The 23,179-nt window shown below is 39.5% G+C and overlaps 1 protein-coding gene across 1 annotated transcript in view; it reads left to right on the top strand.

Annotated features, from left to right (window-relative positions):
• LOC126188442 (centromere-associated protein E-like) overlaps positions 1-23,179 on the top strand; it is a 618,456-nt gene that overhangs the window by 60,246 nt on the left and 535,031 nt on the right. The window lies entirely within an intron of this gene.

The following is a 23,179-nucleotide window of genomic DNA, read 5'->3' as shown; positions in this document are numbered from 1 at the left end:
TCCACAAAAGTAACTCTCCTAGCAATCACAGGTTAGTGCTTAAAAATCTATTTTGATTAAGAGGTACCCTTCTAGATTTGAGATAGGCAAAATCATTAATCACTTCTTCAAAATTAATATTTTTGAGCATATCACATTCTATGGCATCAGCAATAAACTGGCTAATCTATTTTGAAGCACTGTACTTCTTAATTTTCAGTTTGGAGAAGGAGTGTTCCACACTGCTGTTGATTACCATCATGCTTAAAAAGAATCTCAATGTGATTTCTACATTTGGAAATGTGTCTTCAATTTTGTTTTCTTTCAAAATGTGATATATTTCCAATATGTTATTAGTTCCTTCATTTTTATTATGGATAATTTTCAAGTATTCTGTTAAATGCAGACATTCTGTTTCCAACTATTGCTCGTTAACATCTTCATAATAAGTTTCAGCATATTCTTTGCAACTTTATCTCAGCTGTTTGGAATTCAGAGTTTTCAAGGGGGGGAGGGGGGGGGGGACATTGACTAATGCTCCCATACAAACATAATTGCTGTTTTAGATGAATGCTCGTGGTATCAGTTATGGGAAGAAAGGTTTCTACTTTGAATTTCTCTTTTCCATTCAGTTGGACTGACAGTGGAGAGCCACCAAAAAAACTGACGTGAGCTTCTATGTTTAGTTCTTTGAGATAGGTCCTTGTAATCAGATTCTGGGTTTCTTTCTTCAGCAGATGATTCGAGGTCATCAAACTTATCCCTGAGGGTAATGATAAAATCATCAAGTGAAACGAACAAATTAGTTCCATCATGCAGTATTATTGTATATTTGTGAAGATAATTACTTGTTTTGTCTATTATTTCCAATATAGAGTTCCAAATTTCTGTTACTATAATAAACTCTAGCTTTCCCATTTTTCTGGACAGATTAAGGACTTCATCTCTAGTTTCTCTTCCTTTTTCCGTATCTTCTGTGATGGACTTCAGAGTTTGTATAATTCGTTTGTAACATTCATGTAAGGCACTGCATTGGCTCGGGGAGACATTGTGGTTTGTGAAGGACTTTTAACAACTTTTTTTGAACCTAAATGCTCTGTCAGTATATTCCATCAGTGAGTAGAGCTTGACAAAAAGTTGTACACTTTTTGAACCATTTCAAAAAACTTTGTTGCCTCTGACACATACCCCATCCGCTTGGACACCTACCGAGTTTAGTGAATGTCTCGCACATGGTACAAAGGTGGCAAATTCACATTTCTCTTTGATTCTTGCTTGTAGATCAGTATATTTTCCCAACATATTTGAAGAATTGTCATTGCTTTGTCCTCTGCAATCTTTTATGAGTCTATCATGATTCTCTAAAAAATTCGAAATGGTTTCCACTAAATACTCAGATTTATGGTCTTTAATAGGTATAAATTTCAGGAACTTTTTAGTTGGAACGCAGCCTTTTATGTATCGAATTATAAAAGTTAGCTGGTTGACAGGAGACAGATCGGGCATACTGTCAACGCTGATGGAAAAATATTTTGCTAATTTAACTTCTTTCTTTTAAATTTTTTTAGGACTTGTTTTCCCATTATGTCAGTGAACTCATAACAGATTTTAGCTGATAAAGAAGAAGTTTTACCTTTTTCAAGATTGCCATATTTTTGTGAGTGATCTGCAAGAAATGAATCAAATTCACTCAATAATTCAACACATCTCAAATAATTTTCATTGTTGAGAGAGCCTAGGATTTCATTGTCAGTGTGAAATGGAAGCCCTCTTGATGCCAAAAATTTTAAAACAGCTACAAGCCGTATAAGTACATTTCTCTGGTAATCCACTTCTTTTTGATGTTGAGATAAGAAACCCATATTTATTCTACCAACTGCTTTACTTCGCGCCAGATAAGTTATCATAGATTGCGTATGTGCTGGGCTATTTTCATGTGTTAAAATTATGTGATTAATGTGCTTCCAATCATTACATCCACTCGGAGAGTGCAGATTTAAATCAGAAGGGTTAAATAAGCAGCATGAAAAACAGAATACAGAGTTTTTGGAAGGCAAATACAACAACCATTTTTTTTTTCGACACTTTCATTGTTCTTTAATTTGCTTGTTAATAATGCTTTGTTGAAATACCTAGTTACTGATTTATTACCATCTTTGTTGGTTCTGGATGCTTCATAAAAGTCAGAATCTTTATTTTAAAAACATACAGGTTCCTCATGAATCAAAATTTCATGATATCTTTCTCTGAATTTTCATTAAAATAATCAGCAGGTTCATGTGCTATTTCTTCTGCATTAGAAAACTATTGTTCAGCTGACACAGTTGTCAGTGTTGGTGAAGTCACCGAAGTTGTTGCACTTTCGTCATACGCCTTCTGATTCAGTATCTTTTCCTAAATTGGTAGCAATCTGAAATTGGTGTAGAATATGAACATTCAGAAATTCCCGCAATCTGTAATCTACATGACTCATCATGTGGAAGCTTTATTATTTGATTGTTACTTACAGAAGTTGCCCCAGTAGTAGTAGTAATAGTAGTATTAGTAAAATATGCTGTTAATTTTGGTAACTTTTCAGTTACTTCCTTGTGATGTACAGCTTTTTTTTCCTTTTTGCAGATCCACAAGGATATGACCATTTCCACAGTTTATATTATAATTCAGTATTTATTTTTACACTGAAATTAGTTGCTAAACAAAACAAAACAGGCAAAAGATAATTTAATCAAAGAATATCTCAGAGCACAGTCAGTAACAACTACAAACAAAACAAACAATACAACACTGCAGACAAATACAGGGGAATTCCCGATAGTTGAGTTGCTTTATGTAAGTCGGTCGGTCATGTTTAATTTTACGTTGCTTTTCACTCCATGCAGAACTGTGCACTGCATGAAGCTAGTACGCAAAGTAGTATTGTAGTCAGTCATTATTGTTCAATTTTTTTTTTTCAAAATAAATTTGCTTTTCAATAATAAATATCAGTTATAATTTGGTAAGCTGGCAAGAACTGGGGGGGGAGGGGGGGGGGGCTATCGATCGCGGGGCCCTGGGCACATGCCCAGAGTCCCAGTGGGGAAGAAGGGCCTGCAGCTTACTGCAGCGTGCAGTATTTCAGGCTGCTGTATTAAAATGCAGCAGATTACAATTATTGCAAATTAAATGTACACACAATTATGTTACAAATATATAGCTTCCTTTCAACAAAGTTTTTAATTTTTTCCCCGTCCATCTTAACTTGATATATAAACTTTATAATGGGCCTTAATAAGTTTGCAATTCTCCTTTCCTCTTTGCAGGCATCCCTCTATATAAGGGGAAGGAATATATTGAAACACCCCATTACATTCTACGAAAGATGTTCTAGTACTAAAATCAGATTTAATTTTTAAAACTTCTGTTCCCCAGGAAATTATTCCATGACACACTTGTGAGTGGAAATTTTATTTTTATTTATTTACATGTCAAGTACCGTAGGACCAACTTGAGGAGCAAATCTCCAAGGTCATGGAACGTGTCAGTACATGGAATTATAACATAAAAGTTATAATAGGTAAAAATAAAATGTTTGCAAATCTGAAAAAGTCAATCCACAAGATAAAGTAAACGCAATCAACAATACAACGAGAATCAGCTTAATTTTTCAAGGAACTCCTCGACAGAGTAGGAGGAGTGACCCATGAGGAAACTCTTCAGTTTCGATTTGAAAGCACATGGACTATTGCTCAGAGTTTTGAACTCTAGTGGTAGCTTATTGAAAACTGATGCAGCAGTATACTGCACACCTTTCTGCACAAGAGTTGAGGAAGTCCGACCCAAATGCAGGTTTGATTTCTGCCGAATATTAACTGAGTGAAAGCTGCTTATTCTTGGGAATAAGCTAATATTATTAACAAGAAAAGGCAGTAAGGAATATATATAATGAGAGACCAATGTCAAAATACCCAGACTCGTAAACAGGAGTCGATAAGAGGTTCTTGAAATTACACCACTTATTGCCCGAACCACCCATTTTCTGAGCCAAAAATATCCTTTTAGAGTGGGAAGAGTTACCCAAAAATATAATACCATATGAGATAAGCGAATGAAAATAGGCAAAGTAGACTAATTTTCGTGTCGAACGATCACTCACTTCAGATATTGTTCGAATAGTAAAGATGGCAGCATTAAGTCTTTGTACAAGATTCTGAACGTGAGCTTTCTACAATGGTTTACTCTCTATCTGAACACCTAGAAATTTGAACTGTTCAGTTTCACAAATCATATGCCCATTCTGTGAGATTAAAACATCAGGTTTTGTTGAATTGTGTGTTAGAAATTGTAAAAACTGAGTCTTACTGTGATTTAGCGTCAGTTTATTTTCTACAAGCCATGAACTTAAGTCATGAACTGCACTATTTGAAACCGAGCCAGTGTTCCACATAACATCCTTTACTACCAAGCTAGTGATATCACCAAACAGAAATATATTAGTGTTAACTGTAATATTAGAGGACATATCACTTATATAAATACAGAACAGTAGTAACTCCAACACTGAGCCCTGGGGCACCCCCCACACCTCCCCCACCACCCACCCCACTTAACTGTACCCCAGTCAGACCCCACATCACAGCCATTCTCAACATTATGAATAATGACCTTTTGCTGTCTGTTGCAAAAGTTAGAGGTGAACCAATTGTGAGCTACTACACGTATTCTGTAATGGTCCAACTTCTGGAGCAACATTTTGTGATCAACACAATAAAATGCCTTAGTTAATTAAAAAAATATGCCTAGCATTTGAAACCTTTTGTTTAATCCATCCAGTACCTCACAGAGAAAAGAGAATATAGCATTTTCAGTTGTTAAACCACTTCTAAAGCCAAAGTGCACATTTGATCGCATATTTTGTGAAATAAAATGATCAATTATCCTTACATACAGAGCCTTTTCAATAACTGTAGCATACACTGATGGCATAGAAATAGGTCTAAAATAGTCTACATTACCCCTTTCTCCCTTTTTATAAAGAGAATTTGCTACTGAGTATTTGAATCAACAGGAAACTGACCATTCCAAGGAGAAATTACAAATATGGCTAAATACAGGGCTAACATGTGCAGCACAGTACTTAAATATTCTGCTAGGCACTTCATTGTAACCATGAGAGTACTTCATCATAACCGTGAAAGTTCTTAGTCTTCTGCGATTTAATTGTTGACTCAATCTCTCCCTTGTCTGTATCACAGAGGAGTGACTCAGACATCAATCTTGGAAAGGCAATTGCCAAGAAAGTTATGTGATTCCCTGTAGAAACTAAATTTTTATTTAATTCACCAGCAATGCTCAGAAAATGATTGTTAAATACTGTACATATATCTGGTTTATCAGTAACAGAAATATTTTTACTACGAACTGACTTCATATCGTCGACCTTATGCTGCTGACCAGACACTTCCTTCACAACTGACCATATGGTTTTAATTTTATCCTGTGAATTAGCTATTCTATTTGCATACCGCATACTGTTTGCCTTCCTAATAACATTTTTAAGCACCTTAAAGTACTGTTTTTAATGGGCTACTGTAGCTTGATTGTGGCTACTTCTAACATTTTGATACAATTCTCACTTTGTTCTACATGATATCCTTATTCCACTCGTCAGCCATCCGGCTGCCTATTACTGGTAGTACCCTGTGTAGAACGTTCTAAAGGAAAGCAACTGTCAAAGAGCTTGAGAAACGTATTAAGGAAGCATTATATTTATCATCTATGTTTCCGGCACTATAAACATAAATATGCAGAATAAACCATTTCTTCTTTTTCATGTCATATACAGCTGTAATTAAAGGTAGTTCAGATGTAGCTTTACCTATGTTCTTCAATAAATACAGAATATTGGTTTTTGAATTCAGGTTTTGGTGTTTTTGTGATTCCAGAATGTAAATAAGTGGTTCCCAATGTGGGAGTAATTACCCCTGAGTGTTAAAATGAATTTTAAGTGGGTAAAAACATTTTTGAATTTTTTTATCAAACCACTGTACACTTCCTCTTCACATAGTTCTCTAGAATGCAATTTGCTATCAGTTTAAACTTTGTCCATAATTCCTCTGTGTGTCCATCGTATTTGAACTAAGTGAATATTATGCAGACTGAGATAAACACTGAATACTTTGGTATTACTGAACTACTTCAGACACAACATGAATAAAAAGTCACCACTTCTACTGTTGTATCATGATTAAAATCACCAACTGACACAGATGAAAGTTAATGTTAATAGAAGCAAAATCATTCAGCTGAAAATGGGGCAGCAAGTGAGCTATTTGGGAGATAATTGTGAATGTGTGATTATGAATCACCACTAACTTCATTATGAAATATTGTTCTAATTAACAAATATGTTTTAAATGTAACTGTTTTGGTTAATTTCCATCTGATTGAGCTCAGATTTTACCCATAGCCTACACTAAAAAGAAATGCAATACTACTTCAACATGTTACAGTTTACTATACACTTCTGCTTATTAAAGGAGGTGTTCCATATGAAGTCTTTGCATGTGGATGCAGTACTGCACTCACCTCTGCAGTGAGTTACAAATCCTTTCAAACACCTCCAGACCATCTCGTAATGCTGACAAGAACTTTCAGATTGCTACCCTAGTTTGTCACTCATGTTGGTGGTAATGCTTTGCACTTCACTTTTGAGACCCAGTCCAGAAGCTCAAGGTCAGGTGATCTTGGAGGCAACGTTACATGCACTGCTTGGCATATCCATCGTGGACCGTGTTGATGGGATTAGTTTAGATTAGATTCGATTCGATTCATTTTATTTTTCGTTCCATAGACTCAAAAAATGAGATGATTCTCGTGGGTGTGAAACATGTCAGAAAGTATAACATAAAAACATGATACATTTCAATATAATACTTAATACCCTGATCTCTTGTCAGGAGATTGTCAAAATAGGTGAATACAGTACGGTAAACTGGAACAGCTAATATTTACAGAATTAACACGCTTTCAGAATGAAACATTGTTATGCACTATTAATAAATTTATCATACAAAAAAACCTTAACTTGACTGTTGTGAACAAGTGCTGTCAAAACTGAAATCTAACAGACATTTTTACTGAAGCTAGCTTAACAGTCTCTGTTAAGATATTCATCTATAGAGTAGAAGGAGTTGCCTATTAAAAAGTCTTTCTAACTCTTCTTAAATCGTCCTTTATCTGAAACCAAGTTTTAATGGTTGCTGACAATTTATTGAATATTGGACCCCTTTTTGGACAAAGGTAAGTTATTTTAGGTTTTTATGTGGATTGTTCTTATTCCTAGTATTGACACTATGTATTGAACTATTGGTTGGGATTGATGTTGTCTTCCGTGCTGGATGATGTGGCCAAGCGGTTCTAGGCGCTTCAGTCTGGAACTGCGCTGCTGCTACGTCGCAGGTTTGAACCCTGCCTCGGGCATGGATGTTTGTGATGTCCTTAGGTTAGTTAGGTTTAAGTAGTTATAAGTCACTGGTGACCTCAGATGTTAAGTCCCATAGTGGTTAGAGCCAATTTTTTTAGTCTTCCGTTGGCGACAAAATGTGCTCTTGCCCCTTCACGTTTGTACCACATTGCACAGTGGGAACAACCTTAAGCAATACTGATGGATTCTCCCAAAGGAACTGAACACACCCCCATCCATCAAGTTTTCTTGGTTGAATGTGTGGCCCAATGAGATGATTTCCTAATACCCCTAATCACACGAATTATTAAACTTAAAAGTACCATCATGTGTAAACCCTACCTTGCCTATAAATAAAACATTGACATCAGCCTGTTGTTACATCTCCTAACAAAAAATCGCTGTAGAACCAAAGTCCCTTTCATAATGAAATTCTTCTTACTGTAGTGTGGCTTAGTAAAGACACGTTGTATAGCTATTCTCGTTGTCTAAGTTCCTGTAGAGAGTTGTAATACTTTCAAAAGCACATCCTCAACTTTGGGTGTAATATGTGCTGGCCTTCCTGTTCCCTTGCTATGTGTGAAGATCCCTTGTTACCCTTGTTGTTGGAAACACTGATGGATCCTTGTAAATACGAGTTGAGTATAATCATAGCACCAATTTTGTAATAGTAATAAAAAACCACTGCTCATAATGACATCAAATTTGAATGGAACATTATCTAAGAAGGGGAACATTACGGGGAGGGGAAAAAAATTCCCGCTAGATGCTGCTGTAAGCATAATAATGTACATGGGTTTGGCTACAAATGACAGATGAGTTGCAATACAATGACTAAGATGTGAATTGCGCATTAAACCAACCATACTGTATGATGTGCATGACTGCACAAGTTTGGCAATCAACAGTTGTGGCACTGTAGGTTAGATATGCCTATCCTCCAGAGCACAGATGTACCATGTCGGATATGAATAATCGTTTTTTAATCGTCCTGAGGCCAAACAAAAACCACATAAAAAGCAACAATAAAATTGTTTTTTAATTTTCTTGAGGCCAAAAACCACATGTCAACAATGAAATCAGTTTTTAATTGTTGTGAGACTGGTGCAAGAAATTTTCAATATGCTGTCTACCGTTTTCTACCAAAAGTTGAAATCAAGAAATAGCTTGTTCCACAACAGATTGGAATGTCTCAGAGGTACTGTTCAGAAAGAATTGTCCAAAGCATGCCTTCATTTCAGCTGCATTTATAATTGGAGCACAGAATATAGCATCTTTCAGATAATCCCCCAGCCAGAAGTCACACGGATTAAGATCAGGTGACCTGGATGGCCTGGCTTTAGGGAAATGACAGCTTCTGATTCTTATCATTTCCAAAATGTCTCTGTCGCAGCTAATTCAGTGGCTATGCAATGTGTGGAGGAGTACCATCTTGCATAAAAATGATCTTACTTACACATTATAAAGGCTCCTTTGAAAAATAAAATAAGTTTTTTTGTTTACCACTAGTACTACTAGGCTAATTACTGTTTAGCTCTACAGGACCTTTATACTGAAATGTTTCCCACACCACCTTGTATTGTCTTTCTGTGTGTGTGAATAACTGTATGTTCACTGTTGTGGGTAAATACATACAGCGTACACAGGGCGATGTGTGAAACTGATAGTGATTACATGCTTCCGGTGTTGTAGAAATCTGCTCCAGATGCTGCAGATACCGTGTTGAGCTGAAAGTGGTAACCAAAGTATGGAGAAATATTCTTCGGGGCTCTGTTGCATAGCAATCAGATTGCTTTCAGTTCTGAGAAATGTCCAGGTACTATTGTGGATTTTAATGACCCATGAAGTGACTTCTTTTCTGAAGAAAACATCGAACTATTTCACTAGAACTGAACGCTCCCGTCGGAACTGTTCTCAAGCTGGTATTTATTATTAAATCACAATAGAAGTATATGTTGGGTGTATAATAACACGTACCTTCTTGAAATGAACAATATTTTATTGTTCTATTAACTGATTTCCTTCCATATACACACATATTTTACAATGTGAATCAAAAACTTGCAATGGCGTCGATTTTTACATCACCAGAATGGCTCTCTCTCTAGACAAATTTTCTCTTAAGAAGAACAAAAGCTCTATCTCATAAGAATAATTATGTGAGTGCTGACCGCCACCGAGTAATAAACAATATCTTTGTCTGTCTCTCTCTCTCTCTCTCTCTCTCTCTCTCTCTCTCTCACACTGTCACAACATGTTACGCTGCATGATACATGATATATGCCCCTCTTGTGGACGAACGTTTTTGGGCAAAAACAAACACGAGCGTTCACACAACACTATATCGGTAATTGTTTATGACGCTGTATTAATGTCCACTAGAGTATTAATGTCCACTATATTTCTTATGATATTTTGGTATTAGTGAATGACTATCTAAATGGAAATTATAGATTTGGGTGCATATACTGCTGACAAAGCCTGTGCTGCTTGAAAATTGCAGATGCAGCTTATATGCATAGCTTACTTGCTTGCTTTTATTCATTTGTCAAGGGTGGCATGAGATGGGATTAGAAACCTTTTTCATCATCACTCAAAACTTCTGTCACTCGCCTTGGGATATCTCAAACGGGTAATCTAGTCATTCGGCCAACCCCACAAAGGAAAACCAAGGAAAGCCTTGGGGTAGATTTACCATCCTCGTATTTCTCATTTGCAAAGAAAATTAATTGAATTCTATGGAAAAAAAATTTACAATATGGATATTTTTATTGAATGAATTTAAACACTGTTCACAAAAGAAACACAACACTGTTAATCTTCTGTGTCTTGAATGGTTCAAATGGCTCTGAGCACTATGGGACTCAACTGCTGAGGTCATTAGTCCCCTAGAACTTAGAACTAGTTAAACCTAACTAACCTAAGGACATCACAAACATCCATGCCCGAGGCAGGATTCGAACCTGCGACCGTAGCGGTCCTGCGGTTCCAGACTGCAGCGCCTTTAACCGCACGGCCACTTCGGCCGGCATTCTGTGTCTTGAGGTGAACCGTTGATGAGTTGGTTTACGTCCATCTACGATTCCCTTCTATCTGTCATCTCCGGGTAACTGATTGAATTCTATTCCTATTTCACCGTTTCCTCGTGGGTATTACGGTTTTCTGCATATGGTTAACATGAAAGTAAGAGTCAGTGTAAGTTCCGTGGAAAAGGTGTTTGATCTATGCTGAGCTGAAATAGAATCTAATCTAAAGTTCTTTCTAATTCTCTGTCCTGAATTCGAAATATTCGGAAGTCGTAAGGTGTTCTTCATTTCTATCAACAACTATAGAATGCACTATACACAAATCCAACTGGTGATGCTGTGTCAACTTATGCTCGTCATCTTTCAGATGGACTTTAATACTTGTTGATGTGCTTGTAACTGAAAGGCATTCACTCAGTTGGTAACTTCGCGAGCAACAATTGACATAACATAATTTACATACACAGTTATGTTACAACAATACTACAATTATAAAGACAATGTCCATCACAAAAGATTGAAACAAATTAATAGGCTTTTTTTAAAAACTGAGAACGGGTTACCCCTTCCGAACAGCACGACTTCAGCTCAGCGAGTAAAAAAAACAAATACAAACTTACACTGACATTGTCAAATTGACGTAAGGAAAAAATATCTTGCCATAAACCAGATTCATTACTATCAACTAAATAAAATTTTTTTTAAAAGAAATCATTCATACTATAGCTAAATTCTCTGCATACTGAAAAGAAAACTTATCTTTACAGTGGAAAACAAATACATAATGTCTGCATATCTCTCGTACATTATGCCTGAGAAGAAAAACTAACTACTAAATTGCAAAAAGAAAGAAACTATCCTAAGTATGATTCATAGGTTTAATGAAAATTGTCTAATCAATATTATTTGATAAGAATAGTATCTTCAATCTCCAGAATCTTAAGTTATCATGAAATTCCTCTAACAAGTGATGAGGATACATTCCTTTCATCTTTCCATTCTTCACATCCTTCAAAACAGAAGTTCCTGGATGGGGTATTTTGGTAATCACAAATGGTCCTTGATACAATAATTGCCGTTTTGTGTTCTTCCACTGTATAAGTGAAGCCATAGGATGAGTTTTTACTAAAACTTGGTCTTTCACTTTATATGTTTTTATTTTTCCAAGTCGATTGTCAAAATATATTTTCCTTTTTCTTGCCTTGTCCATTATATTGAGTAAGGATTGTTGTATTTTATTTTGTAGGTCTATTTTGTTAATAGCTATTTTAGGAATTGGTCGAATCCAGTCATTCTGTTCCTGTTTTCCAAACATCAGTTCCTATGGGGTGTATTCTGTCGTAGTATGTGGCAAATTGTTTACAATTTCCTGAAAATCGTCAAGATAATCGATCCATTTGGGTTGCTGGTTGTGGCAATATGTTCTCATGAACTGGTTTAATTCACAAAAAATTCGTTCCACGGGATTCGCCGAAGGGTGGTACACTGATGTTAGAATTTGTTTTATACCACAACTGGTTAATGTTTGCCTCCAACGAAATCCAGTGAACATTGACCCATTGTCAGAAAGAATAGCCTCTGGTTTGCCTACCTTGACTATATAATCCTTGACCAGCTTCTTGGCTATGGATGTGGATTTTAACGGATAAAGTTTGACATACTTAGTGAATGTATCAAGAAAAGCTACAATATATTTGCATCCTCCCCTTGATGACGGTAGAAGACCACAGAAATCGACCTAAATGATTGACAGCGGTTTAGTGGGTATAATAGAATGTAGGAAATCTTTCACACAAAAATTTCCTGATTTGGCTAGCTGACAAATTTTACATTTCCTTAACTGTCTGTGTACTTTCCTGTGAATATTTGGGAAGTAGCAATATACTTGAATCTTCCGAGCACACTTTAATACTCCAAAATGTCCCCAAGTGATGTGCGTGTGCAAAATTAAGTCATTCTCGTTCTTCTCGGGAATACACACTTTCCAATTATCTGAATCAAGATGCCCTTTGAAAAATAAGACGTCATCCTCAACTTTGTACAGTCTCTTCAGACCATCGTTTCCAGGCTTTGCTAAAGTTTCCTTTATTGAATGCCAACGAGGATCTTCATTCTGTAGTTTTCCCATGTTCTTACACATGTCAAGAAAATTTTTCCTATATATTCTATCAGTTATTATAAGAACATTAAATTCGGACGGATTGTCTGTGATGTTGATAGTTGACAAATCTCCATCTGGCATTCTAGACAGTGCATCGGCGATGAAATTATCCTGTCCGATTATGTATTTAATTTCAAACTGAAACTCTTGGAGTGAGAGTGTCCATCTTGCTAATCTTGGATGTAATAATTTACATGTTTGCAAAAAACTTAATGCTTTGTGGTCACAGTATACTGTTGTCTTCGCTCCATATAAGTAATAGTTAAATTTCTTAAATGACCAGACTATGGCCAATGCTTCCTTTTCGGTAGTCATGTTTGTTCTTTCACAAGCAGTTAAGAGTCGGCTAGCAAAAGCTATTGGACAGAAAGTTGATTTTCTATCTATCATCTTTACTTGGAAGAGGCATGAACCTATTCCAATTTTCGAAGCATCTGCCATTAAACCGAATTCTTGGCTCATATCTGCATGATATAATATTTGTGAATTGACTAAGGCATGTTTTATTGCTTCAAATGCATTCTGACATTGTTGTGTCCACACCCATGGAGTAGTTTTGCGCAACAAGCTGTACAACAGTTCTGCATTAATAGAGCGGTCGTGAATAAAACGCCTGAAAAAAAGAGACAACTCCGTGGAAGCCCTTTAATTGCCTTTTTGTTGTTGGAACTGCGAAGTTTTTGATTGCCTTTAGTTTCTTGGAGTCCGGTAAGATGCCTTTTCCATTTATAAGATGACCCAGAAATTTGATTTTATCTCGAGCAAAATGGGACTTTTGCAGATTTGAGGTTATGCTTGCTTCCTTGAAACGTTCTAACACTCTTCTCAAGAGATCAACGTGTTCCTTCAATGTGGTCGTAGCTATGAGCATGTCGTCCACAAACAAAGTTAAATTGCTTTGAAGTGCAGGTCCCAATGTGTAATCTAGAGCATTTATAATAACTCCTGAGCTCACGTTTAGCCCGAAAGGTAAAATCTTAAATTGATAGCTTCTACCTGCATGTACAAACGCGGTGTACTTTTTTGATGGTTCGTCTAGAGCCACCTGCCAAAATGAACTTCTCAAATCAATATTTCTTAAGTATTTTATCCCCTCGAACTTTTGAATTAACTCATCGATATTTTCCAGGTGAGCTTGCACGGGCATGATAATCTTATTTATCTGCCGTGCGCCTAGCACAAGACGAACTTTTCCTCTCTTTTTCGGGACAACATGAAGCGGACCACAGTATTGACTCGTCGAAGGTTCGATCAGATCCCATTCAAGCATCTGTTGGATTTCCGCATCAACTGCCTTTCGTTGGTGCCACGGTACTGGATAAAAAATAGGGCAGGAAACTTGGTGTGGTATCACATCTAAATGGCATGTGTATCCCTTGATTACACCAGGTCTTTCTTGAAAGACTTCATGATATTCCTGTAGAAGATCATATAATTGCTTTTTTTGGTGTTGTTGCAAATATTCAGGTTCTTGCACCTTTTCATATACCATATCTTCAGGGTTTAAGACTGGTTGCAAGTAAATAATTTGATAATATCGTGCAGGTTTGCTATGTATCCACTTTATTTGCAGCTTTCGTCCCTGACAATACTTTCCATGGGTACTATATTCCCTGAGAAGATTCACTTGATGTTTCTGATCCATTATTGTAAAACTGGCATGGCCTAGAGAAAAATCGATATGCCAATTTCTCTCTCTAAATTCATCTATACCCAGGATACAGCCCTCAACCAATTTTTCTATTACAAGAAACGTGTAATTTATAGCTACATTTCCTATATCTAACTGGAGTTGAGTCTCCACTTTAACCTGAGAAGACTTATGACCAGTAGGACCTACAATTCTACAACATTGAACAGGAAAATCGGTGGATTTGCTTTCTGAAGTATTCTTTGAAATAACTGCTCAGAAACGACATTTACTGCTGCTCCTGTATGTAAAGTAACTTGCACAGTAATGCCTCCTTAATAATCTGCCATCAGTGTACCGAAAAAAATTGACACTTGAATTTTCACCCCTCAAAACTTCCTCGACTGCACCGTCGGGGCTTCTGACAGTCGAGTTTAGTTTGACGATTGTCCATTATTAGTAGATGTCTGCTCCGTTACGTCAGTTATTATTGGTGGTTGATTTCTCTGTTCATTTGCATTAGCATTTGGTACCCAACCTGAAGTTTGTGGTTGGTTGTGATATTCTTGGGTTGGTTGCTGATATTGGCGTTTTTGCTGATAATTCCCTTCTTGATAGTATCCTTTCCTCTTCTTATTATTCTTCCTCCATTTCCGTTTATATGTTTGTTCACATTGTTGGTCACGATTACACTGGTCGTGATTTTCGTTACCAAATTTCACGTTTTTCTGGAAATAATTCACCTGTGGGTTTGGTGAATTGTGTGCAAAAGGTTTGTTTCCATACTGTTTGTTGTTACTATTGTATTTGTTAGGTTGGTAACTTGATTGGTTATAGCGCACACGTGATTCTTCGAACAGAATGTCTATTGAATCCAATGTGGCTAGAAAATCTTCCACATGTTGTTCAGGCACATGGAGAAGTTTGCCCTTTAATATTCGAATGATATCCTGCGTCGGGATTGGTTCATTCCAGTATTTGCTTTTATTTATATACTTCTCGAAATACTTTCTTAAAGATCCATTTTTGAAAGAAAAAGGTCGTGGGTCAAAAACTTCCGTACGTAGTCTTTCTTGTACTCCCTTATGCCAGTATTTGTACAAGAAAGCGCATTCAAATTGTTCATAATCTTGACACCAATCGGATGCTTCTGACACCCACATCGATCCATCTCTATGTATGAATCCTGCAACGTACATAATTTTTTGTTGCTCAGTCCACATTCGCGGCAATATCCCTTTAAATTGCTTGATAAATACATGGGATTGATCGACTTCCTTTCGGGCATAAATATCTGGAACTGACGATATTTAAGCATTTTTTCTTCATTCATAGTCACAGGTGTATTCTGGTGGCCACTTCGCAGTGAATGATAATCTCGATAATTTGTTTCTGGTTGATTACGTGAATATGCACCAATACATGGATATTGTTGCATGGATTCGGTTTCACTGGTTTCATCAGGAATAATGTCTGCTTTTGATAAACGGCAAGTAGTATGTCCCCCTCTAGTATTAACTAGACCCTGCTGGCATGCTTTTAATGTATTTTCTATCTTTGCTTTCCAAGCAGGAAATTCATCTCCTATATTCTCCTTAATCTCTTTAACTTCTGCTTTAAGTTGTTCTTGTGCAGTTTCGTTGTTAACTTGCACATTAGAAACCGTTTCTTTCAAGGTTTGGCCAACATAATTTTGCACTGTCTCGGTTTGCTCTTTCGCCCAATCTTCAATGTCCTTAGAGAACGTGATCTTATGTTCATTGAAAAGTTTCTCTATGTGTTTCTCGCCTTAGAGACTGAGAGTATCTATCCTCTGAAAAAGCTCAATGACAGCTTGCTCGTTATCATGCTTAATTGTATTCATGTTCTGCGCAATAGTGTTCTGTACATGAATAACTTCTTGCACTTGATTTAGTGTATCTTGACGACATAAGATGTCTTTGTATTTGGTTGCTAATTCCTGATACTGTTGTTCTTGTGTAACTATGAGTTGTGCCTGACTGGCAATCAAGTGACTTTGCTTTGTTTCCAAACTCTGGAATTTTTCAGTAATCTTATCATTTATTTCTTTTAGTTTATTATATTGCTCCTGAGCCAAATTAAATTGCGCACTCTCCAATACTTGGAATCTACGATTCACGTCATTTGCAAATGTGGATTGCGTTGTTTCCAATGCCTGGAATCTATGATTCATGTCATTTGCAAACATGGATTGCGTGGTTTCCAATGCTTTAATCCCTTGTGTTAAGACAGTCAAACTTGACATCAGCTGGGATAGCAAATCGGTATTCTCAGCAATTGACGATTGCACTGGGCTAAATAAGGATTGTACCGACACAATTTTCAGTACAGTCATTTCGTTTTCGCATGCATCTGTGTCAGAGATGAAATTCATGTTGTTTGTTGGTTGCTGCATATTTCTCTGGACTTCTTTTGACATATGAATGTCGGAACTACAACCGTTTGTGTTGATGGCATGAGCGCATTAATTACTGCTGGTTGCTCTGCCATAATCAACATATCGCTAACTACAGCGGTATTAAATTCTGTGGCACTAGTTGACAATGCATTCACACTATTTAATTTATTTTGTGGCATTGTGATAGGTGCTTGCTTATTGGCTTTGAACATAGATCTAGTTACCACCATGTAAATAAGCAATTGACAGTTTCTCCGCTAAATAAGTCGTACAAAAGTGACTATTAAATAATACACATGCAAAAAATGTTAATGTCCTAATGCTGTTAATGTACACTTTACAATGTGACACAAACACAGTACATAGATAACACATAAAATATTGTCTTACTATATCTACTGAAATACTGGAATTCTAGTAAAAGTAATGTAGCAACACTATTTATACTTAGAAAATCAATACGTGAAAGGTCACTACAATGCATAAATGCCCAAGAAAGCTAGTAATTCAAATGTTCTGGCCTTTTTGAAGTTTCTTCTCGGCTTCTGGGATGGCATACTCATTCTCTTCACAAGATACTACTGCACGTTCTGTTAGCATGAAACATACAAAGGACCATAATGTAGTTACTCAATAAAACTAGACATATATATAAACACAATGAAACATTAATTACTAAATTACTAACATAGTTATATTTCAGGTTCACTATGAGAGTTGTATCAGGATCATGTCCTGTCTAACGGTAGACATATATAAAGGCTCCTTTGAAAAATAAAGAAAAATTTTTTGTTTACCACTTCTCTACTAGGCTAATTACTGTTTAGCTCTACAGGACCTTTATACTGAAATGTTTCCCACACCACCTTGTATTGTCTTTCTATGTGTGTGAGTAACTGTATGTTCACTGTTGTGGGTAAATACATACAGCGTACACAGGGCGATGTGTGAAACTGATAGCGATTACATGCTTCCGGTGTTGTAGAAATCTGCTCCAGATGCTGCAGATACCGTGTTGAGCTGAAATTGGTAACCAAAGTACGGAGAAATATTCTTCGGGGCTCTGTTGCATAGCAATCAGATTGCTTTCAGTTCTGAGAAATGTCCAGGTACTATTGTGGATTTGAATGATCCATGAAGTGACTTCTTTTCCGAAGAAAACATCGAACTATTTCACTATAACTGAACGCTCCTGTTGGAACTGTTCTCAAGCTGGTATTTATTATTAAATCACAATAGAAGTATACGCTGGGTGTATCTTCTTGAAATGAACAATATTTTATTGTTCTATTAACTGATTTCCTTCCATATACACATATATTTTACAATGTGAATCAAAAACTCGCAATGGCATCTATTTTTACATCACCAGAATGGCTCTCTCTCTAGTCAAATTTTCTCTTAAGAAGAACAAAAGCTCTATCTCCTAAGAATAATCATGTGAGTGCTGACCGCCACAGAGTAATAAACAATATCTCTCTCTCTCTCTCTCTCTCTCTCTCTCTCTCTCTCTCGCACTGTCACAGCAAGTTATGCTGCGTGATACATCATAACATCCACACTGTTGAAGTGATGGTATGAAGTTGGTGGGCAGAAGACTCTTACAGCTTTTACCGGTGACTGTACAAGTACCTTTGTTGTGTGACTCTCTGATCATTCAAAGCGCCGCCGCGCAATTACACGCGTCCTCTACGTGCGGCGCTGTCTGCCAGCCATGCAGCAGCTGCGCCACCTAAGCGGCCAGTCGAGCAGCGGCCGCTAGACTGGGACTCAGTGCTCATTTGAATGCTAACGTGTACACTTGTCTTGCTTGTCAACTTACTCTGTGACTTATATGTGTTGTGTTGTTCTGAAATATATATGTTAAACTTGACGTTATAACAGTTGGCGACGAGGTAGTGGATTTTTCCTTTTCACCATTGACCCACAGGGTTCCATAGCTACTGTCGAGCAACTATTGCAAAATCTCCTGGAACAGCAAATGCTTCTAACAGCGGCGATTCGCGATTTCGTCACGGCGTTAAATGCGGGGCATTTCTCGTCGTTGACTATACCTCCTTTTCCTCCTTACGACGAGACGGCGAAAGACTGGTCTGATTATGAAAAACGTCTTCGACAGTACTTCTTGGCATTTCATGTCACGGACAAACAACCTTGTAAGTCTCTGTTCCTTTCCTGGATTTCACCTCAAATGTATCGGCTGTTGTCGCAGTTGGCTCCTTTGAAGGATCCTGCGTCTTTGTCCTTTGCTGAAATGTGCTCACTTCTGTCTGTCTATTTTCAAAAGCAAACTCATGTGGTTGCCTCTCGTGTTGCCTTTTATCGTTGTCAAAAACAGCCACATCAATCCTATCGCACTTGGGCTGCTGAACTTCACGGCCTCAGTCGAAAGTGTCAATTTGTTACTGACATTCACAAAGAATACTATGCCGATTCCATGGTACGGGATGCTATTATCCGGTCGGTGCCCGACAAAGAAGTTCGGGAACGTGCCCTTCAGTTGGCAAATCTGACTCTAGATGAAGTTCTCTCCATTGCGCAGTCTTTTGAAATTTCTCGCACCGCTGTGGCGCAAATAGAGGCGTGGGGTGATGTTGCGGAAATACAACCTCTGTGCGCTGTTGGCGACGCGTCCCCACCAGCCAACGTGGCCGCAGTGTGCTCCCACGTGCAGCCTCGGCCTAGCCGTAAACAACCCGCTAAGAAACTGCAGCAAAACCCCCGGCAACTTCCTTCATGTCCGCGGTGTTTTACGAAACATTCACGCAAGGATTGTCCCCAACATTGGGCTGTGTGTCACAATTCCAAAAAGAAAGGTCATGTGTCTTCCGTTTGCAAATCCGACCGCATACATGATGTTCATGAACATGATGCTGATTCTGATTCTGTGTTGTCTGTCAATTGCACTTCTTCCCTTTCAGGGAAGTTATTCCTCACTGTCCAAATCCTTGGTCGAGATGTTCGCGTGCAAGTGTATACCGGTTCTGCTGCCACTATAATTAATTCTCAGATGTATCTTCAGTTGGGTTCTCCACTCCTGTCACCTGTTACTCGGCAATTACAGACGTACAATAAACAGAAGATTTCTCTCTTGGGACAGTTTAATGCTGAGGTATCTTACAAATCCATCGTTTGCACTGTTCCCATATTTGTGGTCAACCAGAGCAACGCAGAAAATCTTTTTGGTTTCGATGCCTTTTGCGTTTTTGGGTTCTCCATAGATGACTCTGTCAATATTGTCTCTGATGCTATTCCTTATGCTCAACTGGATGCCTTATCGACGACATTTTCGTCCCTTTTTTCACCTGGGTTAGGCCGTGCAAATGACTTTGAAGCTCATATCACGCTCAAGCCCACTGCTCGGCCTAAGTTTTTTCGGGCTCGGCCCATTCTGGTGGCCCTTCGTGATCGGGTAAAATGGGAGTTGGATCGTCTCACTACTTCAGGGGTCTTGCTTCCTGTCACTTCCAGTGAGTGGTCCTCTCCTGTCGTTGTCGTTGCAAAGCCAAATGGTGATATTCATCTGTGTGGCAATTTCAAAGCCACTGTAAATGCTCAATGCCTCATCGACACCTACCCTGTGCCCCGTCCTGAAGAACTGTTCACTAAACTTGCTGGGGCCAGTATTTTTCTAAAATTGACTTGTCACAAGCTTATCATCAACTTCCTCTCGATGCTGCTTCCTGGCAGTTTCTGGTCCTTAACACGCCTTTCGGCCTCTATCAATACCAACGCTTGCCATTCGGGGTTGTTAGTGCCCCTGCTCTCTTTCAGCGATTCTTGGAACAGTTATTGCTCCCTGTCCCTGGATGTATCAATTACATGGATGACATTGTTGTCACTGGCTCCACCACTGAAGAACATCTTCAAAATCTCTGCCATGTCTTACAGACGCCGGTCTTAAGTGTAATCTTCATAAATCACAATTTTTTCAGGCATCTATCACGTACTTGGGGTTTCAACTCTCTCGGGATGGTATTCGTCCGCTTCAGCAAACTGTCGCTGTGATCGATGCCCTTCCTCGCCCTACATCTGTTAAGGAACTGCAGGCCTTCTTGGGGAAAATAGCATACTATCACAAGTTTTTACCGTCTGCGGCTTCGGTGGCTCAGCTGTTGCATCGCCTGTTGCATAAAAACGTGCCTTTTCACTGGTCCGCGTCATGCGAAGCGGCTTTCCAGAAATTGAAGGCTATGCTGAAACAGGCCCCGTGCCTGGCTACTTGTCGACCTGGCCAACATCTTGTTCTTGCCACAGACGCCTCTCAATACGGGGTCGGTGCAGTCCTTGCGCACTGTTTTTCTGACGGTTCGGAACAACCCATTGCTTATGCCTCCAAAACACTCACGGATGCCCAACAAAAGTATTCTCAAATTAAGAAAGAAGCTTTGGCCATTATTTGTGCTCTTCATGGCTCAAAATTTCATCTTGTTACGGATTACAAACCACTTGTTTCATTGTTTCACCCATCAACGTCACTTCCCGACAAGGCTGCACACTGCCTCCAGCGTTGGGCTCTTTACTTGTCTCGTTTCAATTATGAGATTCATTTCCGGCCAACGGCTCAACATGCAAATGCTGATGCTCTGTCTCGCCTTCCCATGGGTCCTGATCAGGCATTCGATAGGGACGAACTTTTGTGATTCCACCTGGATGTTGCCGAGCAGCGGGTTGTGGACGGGTTCCCCATCACTGGGGACAGGCTGGCGGCTGCTACGGGTTCTGACCCTACCCTCTCCCGGATTTTACGCTGTATTCAGAAGGGTTGGCCAGATCGCCCGTCCGCTAAGACTTCTGATCTGTTGCGGAACTACTACGCTTTGCGCTACCGCCTCACGGCTAGGGATGGTGTTATCCTCCTCTCCACTGACGATGCTTCGCCGTGTTTGTGGTACCTGCGTCTTTGCGTGCTTCGGTCTTGCGCCTCCTTCACCAAGGGCACTGGGGTGTGTCTCGCACAAAATCTCTGGCACGCCGTCACGTGTACTGGCCTGGCATCGACTCTGAAATAGCACACATGGTCGCTGCCTGCGGCCCTTGTGCATCACAGGCCGCTGCCCCGAAGTCATCTTTGTCACCGTGGCCTTCGCCTGAGAAGCCCTGCGAGCGCATTCATGCTGACTTGTTGGCTCCTCGTAATTGACGCCTACTCTAACTTTCCTTTCATTGTCTGTTGCACGTCGCCTACCACTGCGGCAACCACCAGTGCTCTTGCCCGCGTTCTTTCTTTGGAAGGCCTCCCCTCTACTCTTGTTACTGATAATGGTCCGCAATTTGCCTCTTCCGAATTTGTGGATTTTTTTGCTCGTCACGGTGTTATGCATGTCACAGCCCCGCCATTCCATCCACAATCCAACGGTGAGGCTGAACGACTGGTCCGCACATTTAAGGCTCAGATGCGGAAACTTCTGACTTCTTCTGCTGCTGATGATGCGCTTCTCCAGTTTCTGGCGTCTTACCGTTTCGCCCCCATGGGCGACCAAAGCCCGGCTGAGCTCTTACATGGCCAACAGCCCCGCACGCTACTTCATCTTCTGCGGCCTTCCACCTCACGGCCGCGGGTGCCTTTACTTGGCCAGTTCACCGCTGACGACCTTGTCTGGGTACGGGGATATGGCAGGCGGCCAAAATGGAGCCCAGGCCGCATCTTAAGACACCGTGGCAGATGCCTGTATGAAATCCAGACGGACACGGGTGTTCAAGTGCGTCATTCGGACCAGCTTTGTTCTCGTGTGCCCGCAACGCCTGTTCCGAATGCCGCTACACCACCTTTGGCTCTACCTGATGCTCGGGATCTTGGCATCTCTCAATACTCACAACACAGCCCTCTCACCGTCATCGCGATGCCAGCACAAGAACGGACGCCACCAGGAGATGTGCCCATGCAGGAACGGATGACCATCCTCTGTCAGAGCAAATGTACTCGCCTCCTCCTCCAACGGACGCCAACACATCGCCCATGTCTCCTGTCATATCAACTGGACTTGCCGCAACGGGCAGATTGGTGCATGGGGCCCCAGCAGATTCGACCCCTACGTCTCCTGTCATCTCAACCCGTTATCATCGGGGACACTTCCATCCGTACGGGAAGCCTCCTCCTCGAGACTTTACGGCGAGTCAAACAACGCCTATGGACGTTAGCCATCTCCAGGACACCTCCATCAAGACCAGTGCAACAATGTCTAAGAGGGGTAAAGTGTTGTGACTCGCTGATCATTCAAAGTGCCGCCGCGCAATTACGCGCATCTACGCGCGACGCTGTCTGCCAGCCATGCAGCAGCTGCGCCACCTAAGCGGCCAGCCGAGCAGTGGCCACTAGACTGGGACTCAGTGCTCATTCAAATTCTAACGTGTACACTTGTCTTGCTTGTCAACTTACTCTGTGACTTATATGTGTTGTGTCGTTCTGAAATACATGTGTTAAACTTGACGTTATAACGACCTTCAGGATCCATCTCCTTAGAAAAATATGGCCCTACAATAAATAATGCCATTAACCCATGTTTACCATTGCAGAATGAAG

The sequence above is a fragment of the Schistocerca cancellata genome, chromosome 5 (assembly GCF_023864275.1).
Source record: "Schistocerca cancellata isolate TAMUIC-IGC-003103 chromosome 5, iqSchCanc2.1, whole genome shotgun sequence".
Taxonomy (NCBI): Eukaryota; Metazoa; Arthropoda; class Insecta; order Orthoptera; family Acrididae; genus Schistocerca; species Schistocerca cancellata.
The sequence above is the reverse complement of the archived record's forward strand: the minus strand, read 5'-3'. Positions and strand labels throughout refer to the sequence as shown.